The following is a 22913-nucleotide window of genomic DNA, read 5'->3' as shown; positions in this document are numbered from 1 at the left end:
TATCCTAAAATTTTTTTTAACTACAGGATCCAAAGGCACTGCTTGGAGAACGGGAAGAAAATGAGCTGCTCCTAACAGTGAGGGAACGCAATATGCTGAATCAATTGCTGCACATTTTATCACTTGGGAGCTGAGTGTTTGGCTTGACAAATAAAGGAATTATTTTCCATTACTTTGATGTGCAGCATGCACATTTATAATTGAGATTGCTTAATATATGAAACTGCAGGGGGTGGCAGCTATGAACCCAATGAGAAATTACTTTAATCCTGTCAGAACAATCTCAGCTTGCTTAAGTGTGCTGGAGCCTGATTCTATAACATACAATTATCCATGCATTTGATAAAGAGCCTTCTCACATGGTTGAGACGTCTCAAAGAGCTTCACAGTATATACTGTAAAGTGCATCGACTATATTTTGTGGACAAAGACAGTAGCCAATTTTATGCACAACAATATCCCATAAAACTTCTTGGAGTGAGTGATCAATTTTATTTGGGGGATTGTTGGTCAATCCCAACAATGATTGACTGACCCACTGATTGATTGAACCACTGACTGAACAACTGACCCACTGACTGACTGACCCCTTAACTCAGTCACTTACTGAACCACTGACTGACTGAATAACTGACTGGCTGACCCACTGACTGACTAAACCAGAGACTGTTTGACCCATGGATTATCTGATCCACTGACTTCCTGACTGACCAACTGATTGACTGACTGACCCAATGACTGACTGATCCACAGACTCAACCACTGACTGACCCATTGACTCAATGACCCACTGAATGACTGACCTACTAACTGACTGACCCACTGATTATCTGACCCACTGACTGACAAACTGACTGGATGGCTGACTGGGCTGGCTGGGTGGGTGGCCGGCTGGGCAGGTGGCTGGGTATTTCAGTCAGTCAGTGGTTCAGATTGTCAGTGGGTGAGACTGTGGGCAGTCAGTCAGTCAGTCAGTCAGTCAGTTAGTTGGTGGGTCAGTCAGTGGGTCAATCAATCAATCAGTCGATCAGTCAATGGGTCAGTCAATCAGTGGGTCAGTTGGTTATTCAGTTGCTCGGTCAGTCAGTCAGTGGGTCAGACATTCAGAAGGTCAGTCCGTCTCTGGGTTAGTCAGTCAGTGAGTCAGTCAGTCAGTGGGTCAGTTGGTCATTCAGTTGCTCAGTCAGTCAGTCAGTCAGACAGACAGACAGACAGACAGACAGACAGGCAGGCAGACAGGCAGTCTGTGGTCAATCAGTGGGTCAGATAATCAGTGGGTCAGTCAGTTAGCCCGTCAGTCAGTTGGTAAGTTAGTCAGTGGGTCAGTCATTGGCTGAGTCAGTGGGTCAGTCAGTCCATGGGTGAGAGTCGGTCAATCAGTGGATCAGTCAGTGGATCAATTAGTCAGTGGGCCAGTCAGTCATTCAGTGGGTCAGTCAATCGGTCAGTTAGTGGGTCAGTCAATCAGTTACTCAGTCAGTCAATCAACGTGTAAATCAATCATTGGGTCAGGCATTCAGTCTGTTAGTGGCTCAGATAGTCGATATGTCAGACAATCCCTGGGATAATCAGTCAGTAGTTCTGTCAGTGGTTCCGACCGACAGACAGACACACTGACCGACTGACCCACTGACCGACTGACCAACTGACCCACTGATTATATGACCCACTGATTATATGACTCACTGAATGACACACTGAATGACTGACTGAGTAACTGAATGACCGACTGATACACTGATTGACTGACCCAATCACTGACTGACTGACTGTCCCAATGACTGAATGACCCACTATCTGACCAATTGACTGAACCACTGACTGACTGTCATTTATCACTGACTCATTTATCCACTGACTGATTGACTGATACTGATAGACTGACCCACAGATAGTTTTACTCACTGACTGACTGAACATCTAATTGACCGACTGACCCACGGATTGACTGACCCACTAACTGACCGATTGACTAAGCCACTGACTGACCGACTGACTGACCCACTGACTGATTCACTTGCTGACTGAACCAATGATTGAGTGACACACTGACTGGCTGACCCTGGCTGACTGTCAGGCCCACTGAATCATCCACTGACTGACTGACCGACTAACCCACTGACTGACCGACCCAGTGACACAGCCACTGACTGACCCACTGATTGATTAATTGACTGACTGATCCACTAACTGACTGGCCCACTGATTATCTAACCTATCAGTAGACAAACTGACTGAATGACCCATGTACTCAGCCATAGACTGACCCTCTGACTGACTAACTGACCCAATGATTGACTAACTGGCTGACTCACTGACTGACTGATCCATTGACTGACACACTGACTGACTGAGTGAGCAACTAAATGACCAACTGATACACTGATTGACTGACCCACTGACTGATTGACCAACTGACTGACTCACCGACTCAGCCACTGACTGACCCAATGAATGACTGATCCACTGATTATCTGACCCACTGACAGACAAACTGACTGATTTACCCACAGACTGACTGACTGATTGTCTGTCTCATTGATTGAACAACTAACTGACTAACCCAGAGACTTTCTGACCCAATGACTGAATTACATACTGACATTTTAGCCCACTGGCTGTCTGACTGAGCAACTGAATGACTGACCCACTGATTGACTGATAGATCCACTGACTGACTGACCCATGGACTGAGTGATCCACTGACTTACTGACCCACTGATCCACTGATTGACTGTATGACTGTTTGAACCACCTGACTGATGGATCCACTGATTGATTGATTGACTGATTGACACATTGATGACCAACTGGCTGACTGACCCACAGACTGACTGGCCCACTGATTGATTGACCAAATCTCTGACCAACTTACCCACTAACTGACTGACCCACTGGCTAACTGACTGACAGACCCACTGACTGACTGTCTTACTGATTGACCCACAGACTGACTAACTCATTGACTCACTGACCCACTGACAATCTGACCCACTGATTAAATGACCCACTGACTATCTGACCCACTGACTGACCACTGATTGAGTGACCCTCTGACTTTCTAAACCGCTGACTAATCCATTGACTAACTGACCCACAGACTGACTGACCCAATGATTGGTTAACACATTGACTGTCTGATCCACTGACTATCTCACTCACCGACTGACCGACCCACCGACTGAGTGATCCATTGACTGACTGACCCACGACTGACCCAACAACTGACTGACCCACAGACTATCTGACCCACTGACTATCTTACCCACTGACTAACTGACGGACCCATTGACTAACTGACCTACTGACTGATCCTCTGACTGATTGTCCCACAACTGACATTTTGACTATCTTAACCATTGATTGACCCACTGACTGACTGACTCACCCACGGACTGTCTGACCCACTGACTGATCCACTGACTGACCCACTGACTGACTGATCTACTGACTGATAGCCCACTGACTATCTCTCCCACGACTGACCCACTGCCTGACTGACCCACGGCATAACTCATCCAATGACTGACTGACCCACTGCCTGACTGACCCACGGCATAACTCATCCAATGACTGACTGACACATTGACTGACTGATCTACTGACTATCTGACCCACTGACGGAAAACAACAACAACAACAATTTGGATTTATATAGCGCCCTCCACACCGGACAGCATCTCAGAGTGCTTCATAGTAACAGATCCCGGGGCCGAGCCAGGGGGAGCGGGAGGAAGGTGACCAAAGGCGAGGTCGAAAAGAAAGGTCTTTTGCTGAGACCTGAAAGTAGAAAGAGAGGGGGCGAGGCAAAGGGAATGAGGAAGGGAGTTCCAGAGCCTCGGGGCACAGTGGCTGAAGGCATGGCCGTCGATGTTGGAGCGGAGGATTCGGGGGACAAGGAGGAGGCCAGACTCGGTGGAGCGAAGGCAATGGTCATTTTTCTTAGGAGAGAGGAGGTCAGAGAGGTAGGGGGGTGCAGAAGAGTGGAGGGATTTGAAAATAAGAGTGAGGATCGTGAAATCAATCCCCTCTGAGACAGGCAGCCACTGCAGTCTGGCAAGGACTGGGGTAATTGGGGAGTCGAGTTTGGTGCGGGTAAGAATGAGGGGGGCAGAATTCTGGATAACCTAGATTTTATGAATGGTAGTGGAGGGGAGACCGGCGAGGAGGGCATTTGAATAGTCCAGCCGAGAGGTGACAAAGGCATGGACCAGGATTTCGGCGGCTTTTGGGGTGAGATATTGGCGGAGACGGGCGATGCGTCGGAGGTGGAAAAAGTGACGCTGGTGAGGGACCGGATATGGGGGAGAAAGGATAATTGGGGGTTGAACCTAATGCCTAGGTTGCGTACAGGTTCTGTGAGTTTTAGGGGCAGGTCGGGTAGGTGGAGGAGGTGAGAACTGTGTGATTGAAGACGTTGACGAGCTGAAGGAAATTTGCGCTCATCCAGCTCCTGATGTCTGACAGGCAGGCTGACAGAAAATCAGAGGACTGGGGGTCACAAAGTGAGGTGGAAAAATAGAGTTGGGTGTCGTCCGCATACATCTGGAAATATACCCCATGTCTGCGGATGACATCCCCAAGAGGGAGCATATAGATTAGGAAGAGGAGGATGCTAAGGATGGATCCTCGGGGTACCCCACAGGTAACCAGGTGAGAGCGGGAGGAAAAGCCATTTGTGCAGATGCACTGCTGGCGGTTTGTGAGGTAGGACTCGAACCAGTCGAGTGTGGTCCCACTGAGGTGGATGACGAAGGAAAGCCAGTGGAGCAGCATGGTGTGATCGACTGTGTCGAAAGCGACGGAGAGGTCCAGGAGGACAAGGAGGCAGAGGGAGCCCTGGTTACAGATAGAGAGGATGTCGTTTGAGGACAAACTGACTGACCTAGGACTGACTGACTGATTGACCCACTGACTGACTAACCCACAGATTGACTGATTGATTGACCCACTGATTGACTGACCCATTGACTGCATTGGTTTGAGAAGAAGATTTCCAGGAAAATATGAAATGTAATTAGAAGCTGACCTCAACCTGTCCAGCAAAGCTACTTTTTAACCCCTGCTGAGCTAGTCATTAAACCAAACCAACCTTATTAAACGATTTATGAATAGGTTACATTCTAGAGGTAAAGAAAGATTAATTATAGGTCTTAAAAACATTAAGAGTCACAAATATAATCTTGCAGTCCCCACATTGAGAGCGAGAAAACAAGATTTTCGATCTCTCACTTAATCTGTTTATGAATCAAACTTATAATTCGAGGTGATCAGCTTTTCTTTCATTTTGTTTCAAAGCGCACTTAACATAGTTTACTAAAATAAACAATATAACAATCACGAGGACTCGTACTTTTACTAATAACATGGATGTAATGATTTTATGATTCTATGACAAATTTCAACACACACATCATTATTCAACGCCTCATGAGTCCAAGTAAATACCAGTCCATTTACCGGCCTTTTTTTCATTGTATCAGAGCACTCTGAGTCCTTTGTCAAGAGTACATGATGTCATACAGTTTCATTTCATCAAATGACCCAATGACTGACTGACCAATCGATCAAGTGAATAGGGGTGGCAACATTAAAAATAGCACTTTTCCAGGCAGAATGAAGGGCAAAGACTCTGAGACCAGGGAGCTTATTCAGTAATTAATCACCCTCACCACCCCACACACACTTTTCCTCCTTTTTTAAAGGAACTGAAATTATCAGTCACTGAAGATGTCATCCTTTCTAAATGAATCTAACCAGCCAGTCAGTTATCACAGTCATTTGAAAAAAAGCCTTTTGAAGTGGCAGCTTGTCATTAAACATTCTACTCAGGTAATTATTGAAGGTCTTTCGTGAGGGAGTCCGGCCAGAGGTGACATCAGGTTATTCTTGGCTGATCGCTGACCTTTAAATCAAAGGGTAATTACAGGTGGTGGCTTAGTGAGGAAAGGTCAGGGCATCTGCATATTCTGTATATCGGCCACTTCACCACTCTCTCATTCTCTCTCTCATTCTAACTCTTTTTCTCTCTCAGTCTCACTCACTCTCTCTGATTTGCTTTTTCTCCCTCTCTACTTATACTCTTTCACTGTCTCTTCCTCCATCCCTGCCTCTCTCCCTGTCTCCCTCCCTCTCTTTTTGTTGTGAAAAAGCACAGCATGGACTGGACTCCCGGGTCTTTCAGCTATTTGCTTTCTTATGTCTTATTTCTTAAGACTCCCTCCCTCAAGGTCCATCTTAAAGTAAACCTCTTTGACCATGCTTTCTGTTATCTTTTCTTGCCTCACCTCCCACCCCAGCATCTGTCCTAAAATTACCATTTGCACCTCTAAACCCGAGTCCTCTTGTTCTACTGCCTTAGTGTTCTTCAAGTGGTCCAGGGTGGCGCGCCGGGTGAAGGTCACTATATAAATGCAAGTTGTTGTAGTTGTTGGTGGATCCAAAAGTCATTGATCTGGACTTACTTTTTCAATCCCATTTAAAATTTTATATACCTCTACGAGTCATCTTCTCTCAAGAGTGAAGAACGCAAGCTTGTCTAATCATCGTGATTTTAATTGTAATTGTGGAGTCCCATAGAGGTTAGCATGCTCGCCTCTCAAAAAAGAGGACCTGAGTTTCATTCCTGGCTGGGGTGAAACCTTAGGCATGTTTACCTAGCAGTAAGTAGGAACTTAGTTGATAGTCGATTGGCAGTCACTTTCCAGGGATAATAATGCCACCCCCAAATAATAATAATGTGGTCACTCAATCCACTACTGTTTGTGAGACACTATTATGTGCAATTGGCTGCCATGTTTCACCTAAATAAATGCTTAAATAGAAGTAAATAGGGACGTCCTCCTGACATGAAAGGCGCTATACAATTGTAATTTTGTTGTTCTTGTTGTCAATTACAAGGGTGTGGGGAAGGGCAAGGAAATGGGATTCACAGGATTGCTCTTAAAACAGCCAACACAGATACAGTGGGCTGAATAATAATAAAATAATCCTTGCATTTGATACAGTGCCTTATCACATCGTCGAGACATCTCAAAGCAGTTCACAGGATTTACTGCAAACTTCTTTGACTGTGTATTTTGTGGGTGAAATCTCTATCATTCAAATGATTCAAATCATTCAATTTTCCTTGTGGAAAAGGTGGGCCACCAAATTAAAAGGGAACCGGAGAACTTTAAAAGCTATCATTCTGACCTTTAGTGCAAACTTCACCACACATAAATGCCATGACATTAACCTCCTCCAGAAACCGCTGAAAGCAATTTCAAACAGATCAGACACATCTGAACTGAATGTTCTACTGTGTGCATCTGCCGTATTAAATACTTTTATGATTCTTTTTAAATGTCCGTGCTCTAGGTGCTATTTCACCTCCAGAAAGTTGCAGCGGTCACACTCTTGAATGTGAGTCAGAAGGTTGTAGGTTCAAGCCCCACTTCAGGACTCGGAATCACATCGTCTAAGCTAGGGTGGTCCAACGTGTTATTTACATAACACCCTTTTCATATTGAAAGGACATCTCAAAGTGCTCTACACTACTGGCTGGGCATCTGAGCTGGGATGGAAGCCAAGTGAGGTAGGACGGGGAGGGGAATAGATGACCGAAAGCATGGTGAAAAAGTTAGGTCTTGATGTGCCTTGAAAAAGGAGAGTCAGAGGGACTCCAGGAATGGAGAGCGGGGAGCAAAATGGCAATGGTGGGGCAGATGGAGTGGGGGGAACATGAAGCAAGCTGGTGTTTGCTCTGCAAATGGAATGGCCAGGTTGGGAGGGGAGGGATGAAATCTGTGAAGGAGTTTCTCACTGAGGAAAGAATGAGCTTTCTGTGAGGAAACTGCACGGCACATCACTCGGTGTATGTCCTCAGTGGTCAAGGGAAGTTCCAATTGTCTGTCCTAAGTGTGAACCAGAAAACGCAGACCTCACTTATCCTCTCTCTCACTCTCTTTTGTTTTTCTCCCTCATAAACTCTCCCTCGCTCACAAACTCTCCCTCTCTCACAAACTCTCCCTCTCTCACAAACTCTCTCTCAATCATTCCCTCTACTGTTTCTCAATCACTCTCTCTCCACTCCCACATACTGTCACACACACTCTCTCTCAATCACTCTCTCTTTCTCTCAATCAGCCATGCGGCTCTGGCTCCCAGTGGTGCAACACATTGCAGTAACGACCGGTGTTATTTCCACTCCTCCCGCTGTATCCTCCCAACTGCCAGCTCCTGTCACTGCCATGAGAGAATGTTCACCAGGGAGGGAGGGAGGGAGCGGGTCCCCAAAATTGGAAATGGTCTCGGGTCGGATGAAATCGTCCGCTGGGCTGGATGCAGCCCGTCTGTTGGACCACCCTGGTCTAAGCTGACACTCCAATGCAGTGCTGTGGTAGGGTGGCATTGTCAGAGGTGTCTTCCTTTGGATAAGATGTTAATCCGAGGTCCCATCTGCCTATTCAGATGGACTTGACAGTTTTCATCCTCAGGTGGCCTCTGTCAATTCTGGCAGAAACTCGAGAAGTTCTTTGGTCAAAGTCAATATTTAATTTTAGTACTGACTTGTCATCCCCCCGCAATTCCACACAAACAGACTTGACAACACTAACCCCAAAACACATGTACCCTTGCTCTATCCAGAAGTGACTGACTTAGGCTCAATAATATATGAACTACAAAACTGTTAGCCACCAACACACGTGTACCGTAACCCTTCCTGACTTTCTCTGACCTTCCCTCTCCTCCTTGACCCTTTCTCTCCCTCCCTCACCCTCTCCCTGACCTTCCCACACCCTCTTGCTGAACCCCCCTCACCCTCTCCTTGACTCTGATCCCCTCTCTCCCTTTTCCTGAACCTCCCTCACCCTCTCCCTGACGTTTCCTCTCCCTGACCCTGATCCTCCCTTACCCTCTCACTGACTCTGACCCTCCCTCACTCTGACCTTCCCTCTCCCTGCCTCTGACACTCCCTCTCCGTTCCTCATCCTCTGCCTCACCTTCTTCCTCTTTGGACGATACTTCTTCCAGGGACTCAAGCAAGAAGGAAGACAGCGAGGAAGAGATGGCGGTCACCCAGCACAAATTTCAACAAATGTTGAGACATATTGTTTGCCTGTCCAGGGTAAGGGCCGATGTTCTGTTCCTGCAGGAGTGCAGGATCCCGCACTCTGACAGCTACAGAGCCCGGTCCAAGTGGTGGGATTCCTACCGACCTTTTGTGTGGTCTGGGGGTAATGATAGCTGCAGCTTTGGAGTGTCAGTCCTACCACGGGGGAAGAACTTCACTATTACTGACCATAAGGAGGTGGTGGGTGTGGGAAGACTCCTCGTAATGGACGTATTGTATAACAGAGCTCCGATCAGACTTATTAATGTGTATGCCCTGACAGGGAAGAATGAATACTTGGCCCTGTTCCAGTTGCTTTCTCCACTGTTGGTCACATTGAACCAGTCATTCTAGGAGGCGATTTCAATTGTATATTGGAGAGAAATGGGAGATCTTCCAGATCTGATGGAAAATGGATTTTATGTCCAAGTTGCTCCAAAGAGTTGTGATGGACGGACATGTGCGTGATATTTTCAAGTCCCTTGCGGATGGTGCACCAAACCAATTTACCTTTTCCAGGTCAAATAGGTCAGTTTTGTCGCATATAGATTTCCTGTTCGTTTCGCGAGGTCTTGAGGTTAAGAGTCCAGACATCCCGACGGCTTTCTTTACTGACCACCGCCTCCTGCTGGCTAACTTGCATGTGTGCGAAAGCCATAGGATGGGTAAAGGGACGTGGAAATTGAATGTGAAATGAATGACCTGGGAAAATGTTGAGGAATTGTGGAAGTAGTGTCAAGGGTGGAAATCCTTGAGGGATTTCTATGACTCACCGACTGAATGATGGGATGTGGCAAAGATAAGAATTAAGAAATTGTTTGATCAGAAAGGGGTAAGTTTAGTTAGAGCTAGGCAAAAGGAAATTGCCAGACTCCAGATCAGACTGCAGGGCCTCCTGTGACAGCAGTTGGAACATACAGAAGGTGGCTAGGAATTCAAGGAAGTGAGAGGCCAGCAAACCTTGCTCCTTGTCACCGAGGCCTCCAAGGTGATTTTCCATTCCAGAATGTGCACAATAGAGCAGGACGAGATTCTTCCAGAAAGTGAACAGAGGCAGCTCTGTGATCTCTGAAGGACTAGAATGGCTCGGTGTGCGCAGAGCAGGAAGGCATGCAGAGGATCACAAGGTCCTTTTATGCCGACCTGTACTGTGAGAAGCCCATGGAGAGCACAGCCTCCCAGGATTTCCTGTCTGCCCTCACAGAGCTGCTGGATGAGGGGAGCCGGGAGCACTTAGATCGCCCGCTCTCTATGGATGAGTTGACAAGGACAGTCAAATCCCTTCAGACAAGTAAGAACCCTGGGGTCAATGGCCTCCTGGTGGCGTTCTACTCGGTGCTGTGGGATGAGATAGAACTGGACCTGTGGAAGTATACAACAGCATGCTTCTGGAGGGTATCATGGCAGACTCAATGAGGAAAGGCAACATCACCCTGATATATAAAAATAAAGGGGATGAAGAAGAGATGAGAAACTGGAGGCCGATTTTGCTGCTAATTGTAGATTCTGGTCAAGGTGGTCTCTGAGAGGATGAAGATGGTGCTGGAGCAGGTGATATGCCCTGACTAAACCTGCGCAGTTCCGGGGTGAAGGATCTCTGACAATAGTGAGTTGCTCAGGAATACCACCACCTACATGCAGGACAGGGGTGTGGTAACTTGCCTAATCAGTCTGGATCAGGAGAAAGCTTTTGACAGAGTATTCCATGACTACATATTTGAGGTCCTTGCTAAAATGGGTTTCGAGGAGGGAATTCTAAATTGGGTCCGGCTACTCTACAGAGACATCTGTAGGGCAGTCATGATAAATGGACACAATATGCAGACTCTTCCCTTCAGATCTGGAGTCAGGCAGAGTTTTCCCCTTTCCTTAAAACTTTTTGTCATCTAAACCCCTTCCCTTCTGGGCTTCCTCCCGCAATGATCTATTCTCCTTGGTCACCCTTCTCCACAGCTCCCTCTCATCAATTCCCTCACTCCCCTCTCTTCCCCAATCATCTTCTACTCACGCAAATCATCTTGGTACACCAGCCACCTCTGCTCCTTTAAAATCGAGGCGCATTCCACTGAGGGCTCCTGGCTTAAATCAAACCTAACTATCCATTGGCAGATTTGGCTGGACTATGTCAAATCCTACTACTACGCCCTCGCCTCGGCTAAATCGTCATTCTACTCCAAGACAACCTTGGGGACTAAGGACAACCCCAGGCTCCTCTTCTCCATCACGGACAAGCTCCTCCGCCCACTCTCTCATGCCTCATCCATCCTCACCTCAAATGCCAACTGTGAGGCAATGCTGGACTTCCTCGAATCCAAAGTCGAGGGAATAAGAACTTAAGAATTAGGAGCAGGAGTAGGCCATTCAGCCCTTTGAACCTGCCCCGCCATTCGATAAGATCATGGCTGATCTTCAGACCTAACTCTAATTACCTGCCCTATCCCCATATCCCCTAATCCCTCTATTTTTTAAAAAATCTATCAGTCTCAGCCTTGAAGATGTTCAAGGACTGAGCATTTACGGCCTTCTGGGGTAGTGAATTCCATAAATTCACTACCCTCTGAGTGAAGAAATGTTTCCTCAACTCTGTTCTAAAAGGCTGACCCTTAATTTTAAGAGTGTGACCCCTGGCTATAGATTCTCCTACCAGGGGAAACAGTCCCTCAGTGTCTACTTTATCAGCCCTTTAAGAATCTTATATGTTTCAATAAGATCTCCCCTAATTCTTCTGTATTCTAGAGAATATAGCCCTAGTTTATTCAGCCTATCCTCAGAGGTCAGTCCCCTCATCCCAGGAACTAGCCTAATGAATCTACGCTGCACCCCCTCTCGGGCAAGTATGTCCTTTTTTAAATAAGGAGACCAAAACTGCACACAATACTCTAGGTGCGGTTTCACCAAGGCCCTATACAGTTGCAGCAAGACTTCCCTACTCTTGTACTCTAAACCTTTTGCAATGAACGCTAACATGCCGTTCACCTTCTTAGTTGCTTGCTGCACCTGCAAACTAACTTTTTGAGACTGGTGTACGAGGACACCCAAATCGTTCTGAACACTAACACTATCTAATCTCTCCCCCTCTAGAAAATAATCTGTTTTTCTACCTAGGTGAATGACTTCACCTTCTCCATATTAAATTCCATTTGCCACCTACTCGCCCACTCCCCTAGCCTATCTATATCCCATTGCAATCTTTTTGCATCAACCTCAGAGCTTACTCTCCCACCTAGTTTAGTGTCATCTGCAAATTTAGATAAGTTACATTCAATGTCCTCATCTAGATCATTGATGTAAATTGTAAATAGCTGAGGCCAAAACACTGACCTTTGTGGCACTCCACTAGTCACATCCTGCCAATTCGAGAATGACCCGTTTATCCCTACTCTCTGTTTTCTACCCGTTAGCCACTCTTCAATCCATGCTAATACGTTTCCATTAATCCCGTGGGCCTTAACCTTGTGCAATAGCCTTTAGTGGGGCACTTTGTCAAATGCCTTTTTAAAATCTAAATATACTACATCTACTGGTTCCCCCCGATCTAACCTGCTAGATACATCTTCAAAAAACTCTAAAAGATAAGTTAAGCATGACTTCCCTTTTGTAAAGCCATGTTGACTCTGCTTAATCTTGTTATGGTCTTCCAGGAATCCCATAACGACATCTTTAATTAAGGACTCAAGAATTTTCCCTACCACTGATGTCAGACTAAATGGTCTATAGTTCCCCATCTTTTCTCTCCCATCCTTCTTAAATAGTGGTGTTACGTTTGCAATCTTCCAATCAATGGAACCGTTCCAGAATCCAGAGAATTTGGGAAGATCAAAGACAAGCCATCCACTATCTCAATAGCCACCTCTTTTAAAACCCTAGGATGTAGGCCATCAGGTCCAGGAGATTTATCAGTTTTAAGACCTGACAATTTACTTGTTTAATGACTCTGCCATGTCTTTGTCCCCTATTATAATTCCTCCCGTCTCTGCCTGTAGCGGACCCACATTTACCTTTGACAGCCTCTTCCTCTTTATATATTTATAAAAACTCTTGCAGTCTGTCTTTATGTTCTTCTCTAGTTTGCCCTCATATTCCATTTTCTCCCTCTTAATCACTTTTTTGGTTCTCCTTTGTTGATCCCCAAAGTTCTCCCAATCCTCGGGTTTACTACTCATCTTAGCTGTTTATAGGCTTCTTCCTTAAACTTCATACATTCTCTAACTGCTCAAGTTAACCACGGTTGGGCCACCTTTCCTGTGGCATTCTTATTCCTCAAAGTAATACGTGCTCGCTGGGAATTTTGCACTATCTCCTTAAACGTCTGCCATTGCTGGTCTACTGTCAAATCCTTAAGTCTAATTTCCAAGTTTATTTTGGCTAAATCCTCTCTCATACCAGCAAAATTGGCTCTATTTAAATTTAAAACCTTTGCTTCGTACTTAACTACTTCTCTCTCTAACTTAATGGAGTCCTGTAGCTCAGTGGTTAGAGCTCTCGCTTTGCAAGCGAGAGACCCGAGTTCAATTCCAGGCAGGGCGAAACCTTGGGCAAGTTTCCTTACTCCACACGCCTAATAATAACCCCTCCAAAACCAAAAACAATAATAAAATTGGTCATTTTCAATCTACAACTGTTTGTGGGACATTGCTGTGCGCAATTGGCTGCCGCGTTCGCCCACAAATATACAGTCAATTCACTTTACAGTGTGTTCTGTGAAGTGCTTTGGGACGTCCTCCCGACGTGAAAAGCGCTATATCAAATGCAAGGATTATTATTATTATTAATGCTAAATTCCATCATATTATGATCACTTTGCCCTGGAGGAGCCTTAATTTCCAGTTTGCTGATCAGCCCTGCTACATTGCACAAAATAAGGTCTAATTTGGCCTGTTCCCTGGTTGGCTCCTCGGCATACTGATCTAGATAATTATCCCTAATACAACAACAACATTTCATTTATATAGGGCCTTTGACGTCGGGAGGATGTTCCAAGTTGCTGGAGTTGGGTCAGGACCCAAGCAGGGGGGAAACGGTCAGGGTGAGGGGAGGGAAGGAGCGAGGAGGGGCTAGAGAGTCGAGAGGGGAGCTGAAGGCACGGTTGAAGAGAAAGGTCTCGAGACCGGCCTTGAAGGAGGAAAGGGAGGAAGCAAGGTGACGGCACTGGGGAATGGAGTTCCAGAGCCTAAGGGCTGAGAGGCTGAAGGCTCGGCCACCGATGGTAGGGCGGTTAGGGCGGGGGATGTGGAGCAGCCTGGAACCAGAGGAACGGAGGGTACGGGCAGGTAGGTAGGGGGATAGTAGGTCGGAGAGGTAGGAGGGAGCAAGGCCGTGAATGGCCTTGTAGGTGAGGATGAGGATCTTGAATTCGATCCTCTGGGGGATGGGGAGCCAGTGGAGGTGAGCGAGGGTGGGAGTGATGTGGTCCCGAAGCCTGGTGCAGGACAGTACACGAGCTGCAGAGTTCTGAATGACCTGCAGCTTGTGGAGGGAGGTGCCGGGAAGGCCGGCGAGGAGAGAGATCCCATAGTCCAGCCTTGAGGTGATAAAGGCGTGGATCAGAGTTTCAGCAGCGTGAGGGGTGAGGTAGTGCCATAGTCTGGCGATATTTCGGAGATGATGGAAGGCGGTGCCAGTTGTGGCGCGGATATGAGGGAGAAAGGACAGCTCAGGGTCGAACAGAACGCCGAGGTTCCTGACTGACTTTGAGAGGTGGAGAGTGCAGCCTTGGATGCTGATGCTGTCAGCGCCTGAGGTGCGGAGGCGCTGACGTGAGCCAATCAGGAGGGCCTCAGTTTTACGCACGTTGAGCTGAAGTAAGTTGTTTCTCGTCCAGGACTCAATGTCAGACAGGCAGGCTGTCAGGACATCTGTGGTCGTGGAGTTGAGGGTAGAGGAGGAAAGGTAGAGTTGGGTGTCATCTGCATACATGTGGAAGTTAACCCCATGTCTGTGGATGGTGTCACCAAGGGGGAGCATATATAGTCTATAAACTCTTCCTCTATCATATTTTTCTCAATTTTGTTGTCCCAAAACTATGTGCAATTAAAATCACCCACAATTAATGTTTTTCCTTTACTGCATGCTCTGCTAATTTCCTGATTTATACTTTGAGAGATACTGTGACTGCTGTTCGGGGGTCTATAAACTACTCCCACAAGAGTTTTCTGCCCCTTGTTGTTATGTACCTCTACCCATCTGACTACTTCCTGCTTTTCTGATTTAAAATCTTTCCACTCTACTGTTTTTATCCCATCCTTTATTAGCAGAGCCAACCCCCTCCTCGTTTACCACATCTTTCCTATACACCACTTACCCTGGAATATTTAGCTCCCACCCTTGATCTCCCTGTAACCATGTCTCGGAGATGGCTACTAGATCATACCCGTTTGTTTTTATTTGTGCATTTAACTCATCTATCTTGTTTCGAATGCTTCGCGCATTCAGATATAGCACCTTTAATTCTGACTTCGGGCTATTAGTCCTATTCACCAGTCCCCTAGCCCTGGGCTTCCTTTCCCTGCTTGACACCCTTTGCTCGTCTCCCTGGTTAATCTGCTCTCCCACTTTCATCGGTCCTAATTTTAATTGTGACAGATTCAATATGATTGAATTTACCCCCATCCACCTTCGTAGTTTAAAGCCCTGTCTACCTCCCTATTTATTCATGTTGCCAGGACATTTGTCCCAGCCCTGTTTAGGTGGAGTGCATTCCTTTGGAATAGCTCCCGTCTCCCCCAATACTGGTGCCAGTGGCCTACAAAGTGAAACCCCTGCTCTCCGCACCATTCTTTTAACCAGGTATTCAATTCTTTCATTTTTTTTTTGCCTTTACCAATTTGCCCCTGGCTCAGGTAATAATCCCAATATTAATACCTTCAAAGTTCTACTCTTTAACTTAACTCCCAATTCCCGGAACTTGCTCCTCAAGAGTTTCACCACACAGCTAATCTACCAGTGGTATCAACAGTTTTTAGTAGCACAACACTTGAACACTCACAATAGCAGTTCCCACAGCAATTCCCACTCTCACCCAATTCCTTCTCACTCCAAACAAAGCTCACTCTTGCAACTATCCCGTTTTTATACCCGCTGGATGCAACCAGTTTCTAATTGGTCAGCAGTAATTTAGGGTTAACACCTAATCAAGTGATTAATCAGTATGTTGCTTGTTATTGGTTAAGTCTAACTCTAATTAACTACAGCTGCTCCCTGAAGAGTTTCACCACAAGACCAATCTACCAATGGCATCAACAGTTTTAACAGTTTTTAGTAGCACAACACTTGAATACTCACGATAGCAGTTCCCATTAGCAATTCCCACTCTTACCCAATTCCTTCTCTCTCTGACCGCACCTCACTCCGGACGTAGCTCACTCTGGGCTCTCTACTCAGCTGTCTCTGCCATTGCATCTGCTACCTCCTCCCCATCTTCTCCTCCCACCCCAGCCGTTACCCATCCCGCCCTCCACATCTTTGAACTTGTCTCCCCCTCCTCTCTCATCACCACCATAACCCGTATGAAACGCACCACCTGCTCCCACGACCCCATCCCTATTCCCACACTTACCTCTCAGCTCCTTGCCCCTCTTCTCACTGATATTGTAAACCTCTCCCTGTCCTCTGGTACTGCTCCCACCCCTTTAAAAAACACTGTCATCACTTCTATCCTTAAAAAACCCTCCCTGGACTCTTCTCTACTCCCTAACTATCACCTCATCTCCAAACTCCACTTCCTCTCCAAGGCCCTGGAATGAGTTATTGCTTCTTAGCTTCGCTCCATCCTCTCCCGCCACTCCATTTTTGAACTTCTTCAATTGAACTTCCGTGCCACCCACAGCACAGAAACAGTCCTGGTCAAAGTGACAAATGACATTCTGCCCATCTGTGACCAGGGCTCCCTCTGCCTCCTCGTCCTCCTTGACCTATCTGCTGCTTTCGATACCGTCAACCACTCTATCCTCATCCATTAACTCTCCTCTCACCTCAACCCCCACGGCACTGTCCTTGATTGGTACAGATCATACTTCTCACTCCGCCTGCATTTCATCTCCTCAAACAGCTTCTCCTCTAGCCCCTTGACCATCTCGTGCAGCATTCCTCAGGGCTCTGTCCTTGGTCCCTTCCTTTCCAATATCTATTTGCTCCAGCTTGGTGACATCATCCGCAGATATGGGGTCAACTTCCACAGCAGATGACACCCTCTCTGCCTTCACCCTTGACTCCAGGAACACTGCTGTCCTGACAGAATGTCTGTCAGACTTCAAGTCCTGGATGACAGCTAACTTTCTTCAGTTGAATGTCAATAAGACCGAGGCTCTCCTGATTGGCTCTTGTCAGCGCCTCCACATCTCAGGCGCTGACAGCATCACCATCCATGGTTGCACACTCCAACTTTACTAAGCCAGTCTGGAACCTTGGGGTCTTGTTTGATCGTCAACTATCCTTTCTACCCCACATCTGTGCCATGACCCACTCTGCCTTCCCCATCTCTGCAATGTCGCCCGGCTCCGATACTGTCTCACACCGCAGGCTCCACTATGCAAACTCACTGCTTGTCGGCCTCCCCAACTCCGCCTTCCACAGGCTGCAGATCATCCAGAACTCTGCACCCCGTGTCCTCTCTTGTCCTCTCCTTTCTGCGACCCTATCACCCCCATCCTTGCCCAACTCCACTGGCTTCCCATCACACAGAGGATATAGTTCAAATCCTGGTCCTCATCTTCAAAGCACTCCACGGTCTTGCTCGCCCCTACCTCTCTGACCTCCTAACTCCTTACCACCCTGTTCACTCCCTCCGCTCAGCGGGCTCTGGCCTGCTTCACATCCCCCGCCTTGCTCACCCCACTATTGGTGGGCGTGCCTTCCACCACTCTGCACCCACCCTCTGGAACTCCATCCTGTGCAATAGTACCTGTGCAATCACCAGAGCCATTTTTCACTTTATTTGGAGATCTGGGATGGATCGTGTCTGCAGGGCCACAATGCACAAGACTCCAGATAAGGGAGGTAAGGGCAACCCAGATGTAGTCCGGATTCTCATGACCACTTTCGTGTGCAGCTGCGTGAGGATATACCTGGAGCCCTGCTATACGGGCTCTGTGTACCTGCTGTACCCAGGGTTAAGAAGGATGGGGCTGGTGGACCCACCATGGAACACTCTTCAGTTGGGAGTGTTCCAAGGGACTTAGCCGAAATAGAGAAATTCCTGTCCAGGAACACTGTGGACTCCCATGTGATTAACAAGTGATCAGCATGACAGGTAACAAGCGTTGTCCGAGAGACAGGTGAGGGAACTGATAGTCGGGTATCCTTCAGCGACTGTCAGTCAGGTCTGGGAGAATGTCTCGTCGCTGGCCCTGTCCAACAAACACCACGACATAGCCTGGATAGCAGTCAAAAGAGCCCTCCCACTCTGGGATTTTATGCATTATAGAGGCTTGGCCCTGACTACACTCTGCCCTCAGGAGAGTCGTGGAAGTAAGGAGAGTGTGGAGCATCTCCTACTGCAGTGCGCATATGCCAAGGAGATGTGGAAAAGGACACAATGGCTACTCTCACATTTTGACCCGAGTGATCAGTTGTCACGGCATCCTGTGCTCTACGGCCTCTTCCCGGTGATGCATGAGAGACCGACCTCAACAACAACAACAACAAGATTCCATTTATAAAGCGCCTTTCACGTCAGGAGGACGTCCCAAGGCGCTGCACAGTTGGGTCATGACCCAAGCAGGGGGGAAATGGTCAGGGTGAGGGGAGGGAAGGGAGGGAGCGAGGAGGGGGGAAATGGTCAGGGTGAGGGGGAAGAGAGTCGAGAGGGGAGCTGAAGGCTCGGTCAAAGAGAAAGGTTTTGAGACCGGCCTTGAAGGAGGAAAGGGAGGAAGCAAGGCGAAGGCACTGGGGGATAGAGTTCCAGAGCCTAGGGGCTGAGAGGCTGAAAGCCCGACCACCGATGGTAGGGCGATTGGGGCGGGGGACGTGGAGCAGACCGGAGCCAGAGGAACGGAGGGTGCAGGCAGGTAGATAGGGGGATAGTAGGTTGGAGAGGTAGGAGGGAGCAAGGCCGTGAATGGCCTTGTAGGTGAGGATGAGGATCTTGAAATCAATCCTCTGGGGGATGGGGAGCCAGTGGAGGCGAGCGAGGGTGGGAGTGATGTGGTCCCGAAGCCTGGTGTGGGACAGTACACAAGCTGCAGAGTTCTGAATGACCTGCAGCTTGTGGAGGGAGGTGGCGGGAAGGCCGGCGAGGAGAGAGTTCCCATAGTCCAGCCTTGAGGTGACAAAGGCGTGGACCAGGGTTTCAGCAGCGTGAGGGGTGAGGTAATGCCGTAGTCTGGCGATGTTCCGGAGGTGATGGAAGGCGGTGCCAGTTGTGGTACGGATGTGAGGGAGAAAGGACAGCTCAGGGTCGAACAAAACGGCAAGATTTCTGACCGGCTTTGAGAGGTGGAGAGTGCAGCCTTGGACCTCGAATGTGCTTGGAGGGTCATCAACTCGATGAAGGAAGCACTTTGGGACTGCCATACCGGATGGTCTTCTGGCATGGAGACGGGTCAGTAAAGGCCTGCTACAGACACGTGCAGGCCAGAGTCAGGGAGTACGAAATGAGGTAGACATGCTGAAGATATGTTCAGCCGAAGCTAAGGCCAGATGGGGCCTGACTCCGGCTGGAGCAGCTCCATGATGAGTGCACTCGCATCTGTACAACCTCCCCGCACAACAGGGTACCTATGCTCAGGGTAGGTTTCTATAGAGGGATGCTTGGCATATAACCAAAGAGTGTCCCAAGATGTGATGGGTGTGTGTGGATAGATAAAAGTCTCTCCCCATAAAGTGGGGAGCAGTGAAGTGCGAAATTTTGGCTTGCCATCTGATAAGTGAAGGAAGGCAGAGCTGGAACTAGCTCAAAAGTGTAACTGCTCCCTGTAAGTAAAGGCAGAAGAATACAGGAGGGAGGAGGCCCTGATTCCTCCACTCGAGGAGAGTGGGAAACAGTTATGGCTGACACAAGTTAACAAGCCTTCTAGTGACTATATAGGGAGTCCTGTAGCTCAGTGGTTAGAGCACTCCTCGCGCAAGTGAGAAACCTGGGTTGATTCCTGGCACAGTGTAACCTTGGGCAAGTTTCCTTACTCCACACACCTGATAATAATCTCTCAAGAAAAAAAACCTAATAATTTGGTCACTCAACACGCGACTGTTTGTGGGACACTGCTGTGAGCAATTGGCTGCCGTGTTTTGCCCACAAAATATACAGTCAATTCACTTTACAGTATATTCTGTGAAGCGATTTGAGATGTCTAGAAGACATGAAAAGCGCTATATCAAACGCAAGGATTATTATTTATTATATTGAGTTAAAGTAGATGTGTGCTTTTTTCTGTTACCAGTATGTTTTTCTTCCATGAGGCAAGTGGAATTTATTGGTTGTATAATTGCTTGGGCAACAAAAGGACAGGGATGTTTGAATTTTGTCATGGGTTTGAAATGTTTTTTTTGGAATTGTTTTCTTTGTTCTGTCATGGGTGTGTTTTATTATTGTTATGAGAAAAGCTGAATATATTTTTTATATATCAAATAGATATATATTTATTTAAAAAAAAACTATTGAATCTAAATGTTTTTGTGGATTGACAAATAATACATGGTGTCAAAAGTAAAAATGGAACCTGGAGTGAAACGGACTACGAGATTGAAAACGGATTGAAAAGCAAAATGCAGAGAGAATCAGAATTGAATGGCATATCAAGGTATGTGCAGATACCAAGACCACAGAAGTTGGTTGGAAGTTTACGGCAAAATTGGCAATGGTTTGAAAGAGGATCTGACGTTACAATCAGCAAGGAGATAATAAGGATTGAAGAAGTGACAACACTAAATATGAGAGACTTGGAGAAAGACACAGAAATGGAAGTAGATGAACTAGCCAATACTAGCCAGTTGGAATGATATAGACGAAGAGCATGGATTGCAGAGAATATACAGGCCAAGAGGAAGACCAAACAGAATGGCCAAGTGTGGCCAATGTGGATTAGAACATCCTATGACAAGATATCCCGTAGAAGGAAAATAGTGCTTTCAGTGCAAAAGATATGGGCATTATGCAAGATTATGCAGGAATAGATGATAAGAAAATGTTGAGAGACATAGCGGATATAAAGCACAGGAGAAAAGTCAAAGAAAGAGGAGAGTACACAAAGTCAAATAACCCGAGGAGAACCATAATTGGCTAGTCAAATTGTCAAAGGATAGTATGTATTTGACAATGTTTATGACACTGTATGGGAGGTATTGATGCGAAAGAATACCCTTTGGCATCAAGTCAGCACAAGAGATGTTCCAGAAAAAAATGTCACAAATATTGGAAGAAATACCAGAGATGATCAATTATATTGGTGACAATTTGATATATAGTAAAACATGGAAAGAGCACAATGAAAGGTTGGAGAAGGTATGTTTGGAAGAAAATATAAAGCTAAACAAAGAAAAGTGCAGGATAGGAGTAACCGAAGTAAAATATTTAGGATATATAATTACCCAAGAAGGGTTAAAAATTAATCAGAACAATAAGAAAAATGCTTGCAACAATTGATCAAAAAGGAGTCAAAAAGCTCATGGGAATGGTGAATTAGGTGGCAAGAGTTATTCCAAAAGTAACTGAAATAATAGAGCCAATAAGGGGCTTATGAAAGAAAATAGAGAGTTCATGTGGGAAAAATAACAGAAAAAAAGTATTTCAGCAAATAAAAGAGGCTATAACAAAAGCTCCAGTATTAAAATTTTATGATGTACGTGGTCAGTTAAAATATCTGTAGATGCAAGTAAAAGGGTCGCAGCGATACTAACTCAAGAAGAAAAGACCATAGCATATGCATCGAGTGCTCCATCAGAGACAAAAACAAAAATGCACAGACAGAGTGGTTAGCAGTAGTACTTGGATGTGAGAGATTTAAACAATATGTATTTGGAAAAAAAGTAATAATCAAAAATGATCACAAACCATTAGGGGCAATTTTTTGGAAGGAACTAAAGGAAACAACGCCTGGGTTACAGGGAGTAAGAATACGACTACAAAAGTACAATTTACAGTTTAGATATAAGTCAGGAAATACCTGACTACACTAAGTGGGTTACATGTCAAAATAGGAACTAGGAGGATAAACAATTAGAAAGAGAAAATGGAGTTCCAGGTATGGGAAATCACAAAAGCAACTTGAGAATGAAACAATAGAAGGAAACAAAAAAGATAAAGTGAGTAAGAAAATTCAACGATGTTGAACAAAAGTTGGCCAGAAAATATAAAAGATGCACCAGAGGAGGTACGACCATATTGGGAATATACAAATGAAATATATCAGAAAAAAAACAATAATATATAGAGGGCATGGGACAATAATTCCAAAAGAGTTAAGAAAAAAATGTTGAGAAACTTATATGAAGAGCATTGAGGAATATAAGAAGTGAAGAGAAGAGCATGAGAACTAGTATTTTGGCCAGGCATAAGTAAACAAATCGAGGACTACATAGGAAAGTGAGAGACATGCGCGAGACATCAAAACAGAGAAAAGCATAAAACTTTGATGGGGCATCAGAGACAAAATACAGCATGGATAAAAATAGGAAGAGATTTGTTCTGTTATAATGGAAAAGATTATTTATTGAAAGTAGACTATACCTCGAGGTATAGTGAATATGCAGAATGAAACTGCAGAAACAGATACAACTGCAGAAACAGTAATAGACAAGACCAAAGAAATATTAGCCAGGCATGGAATACCAAGGGAATTAGTAAAGGATATTGGGCCAGAATTTGCAAGTGCTGAATATAACAAAT

Source organism: Callorhinchus milii, unplaced genomic scaffold (assembly GCF_018977255.1).
Source record: "Callorhinchus milii isolate IMCB2004 unplaced genomic scaffold, IMCB_Cmil_1.0 Scaffold5, whole genome shotgun sequence".
Classification (NCBI taxonomy): Eukaryota; Metazoa; Chordata; class Chondrichthyes; order Chimaeriformes; family Callorhinchidae; genus Callorhinchus; species Callorhinchus milii.
This window is presented reverse-complemented; position numbering follows the sequence as displayed.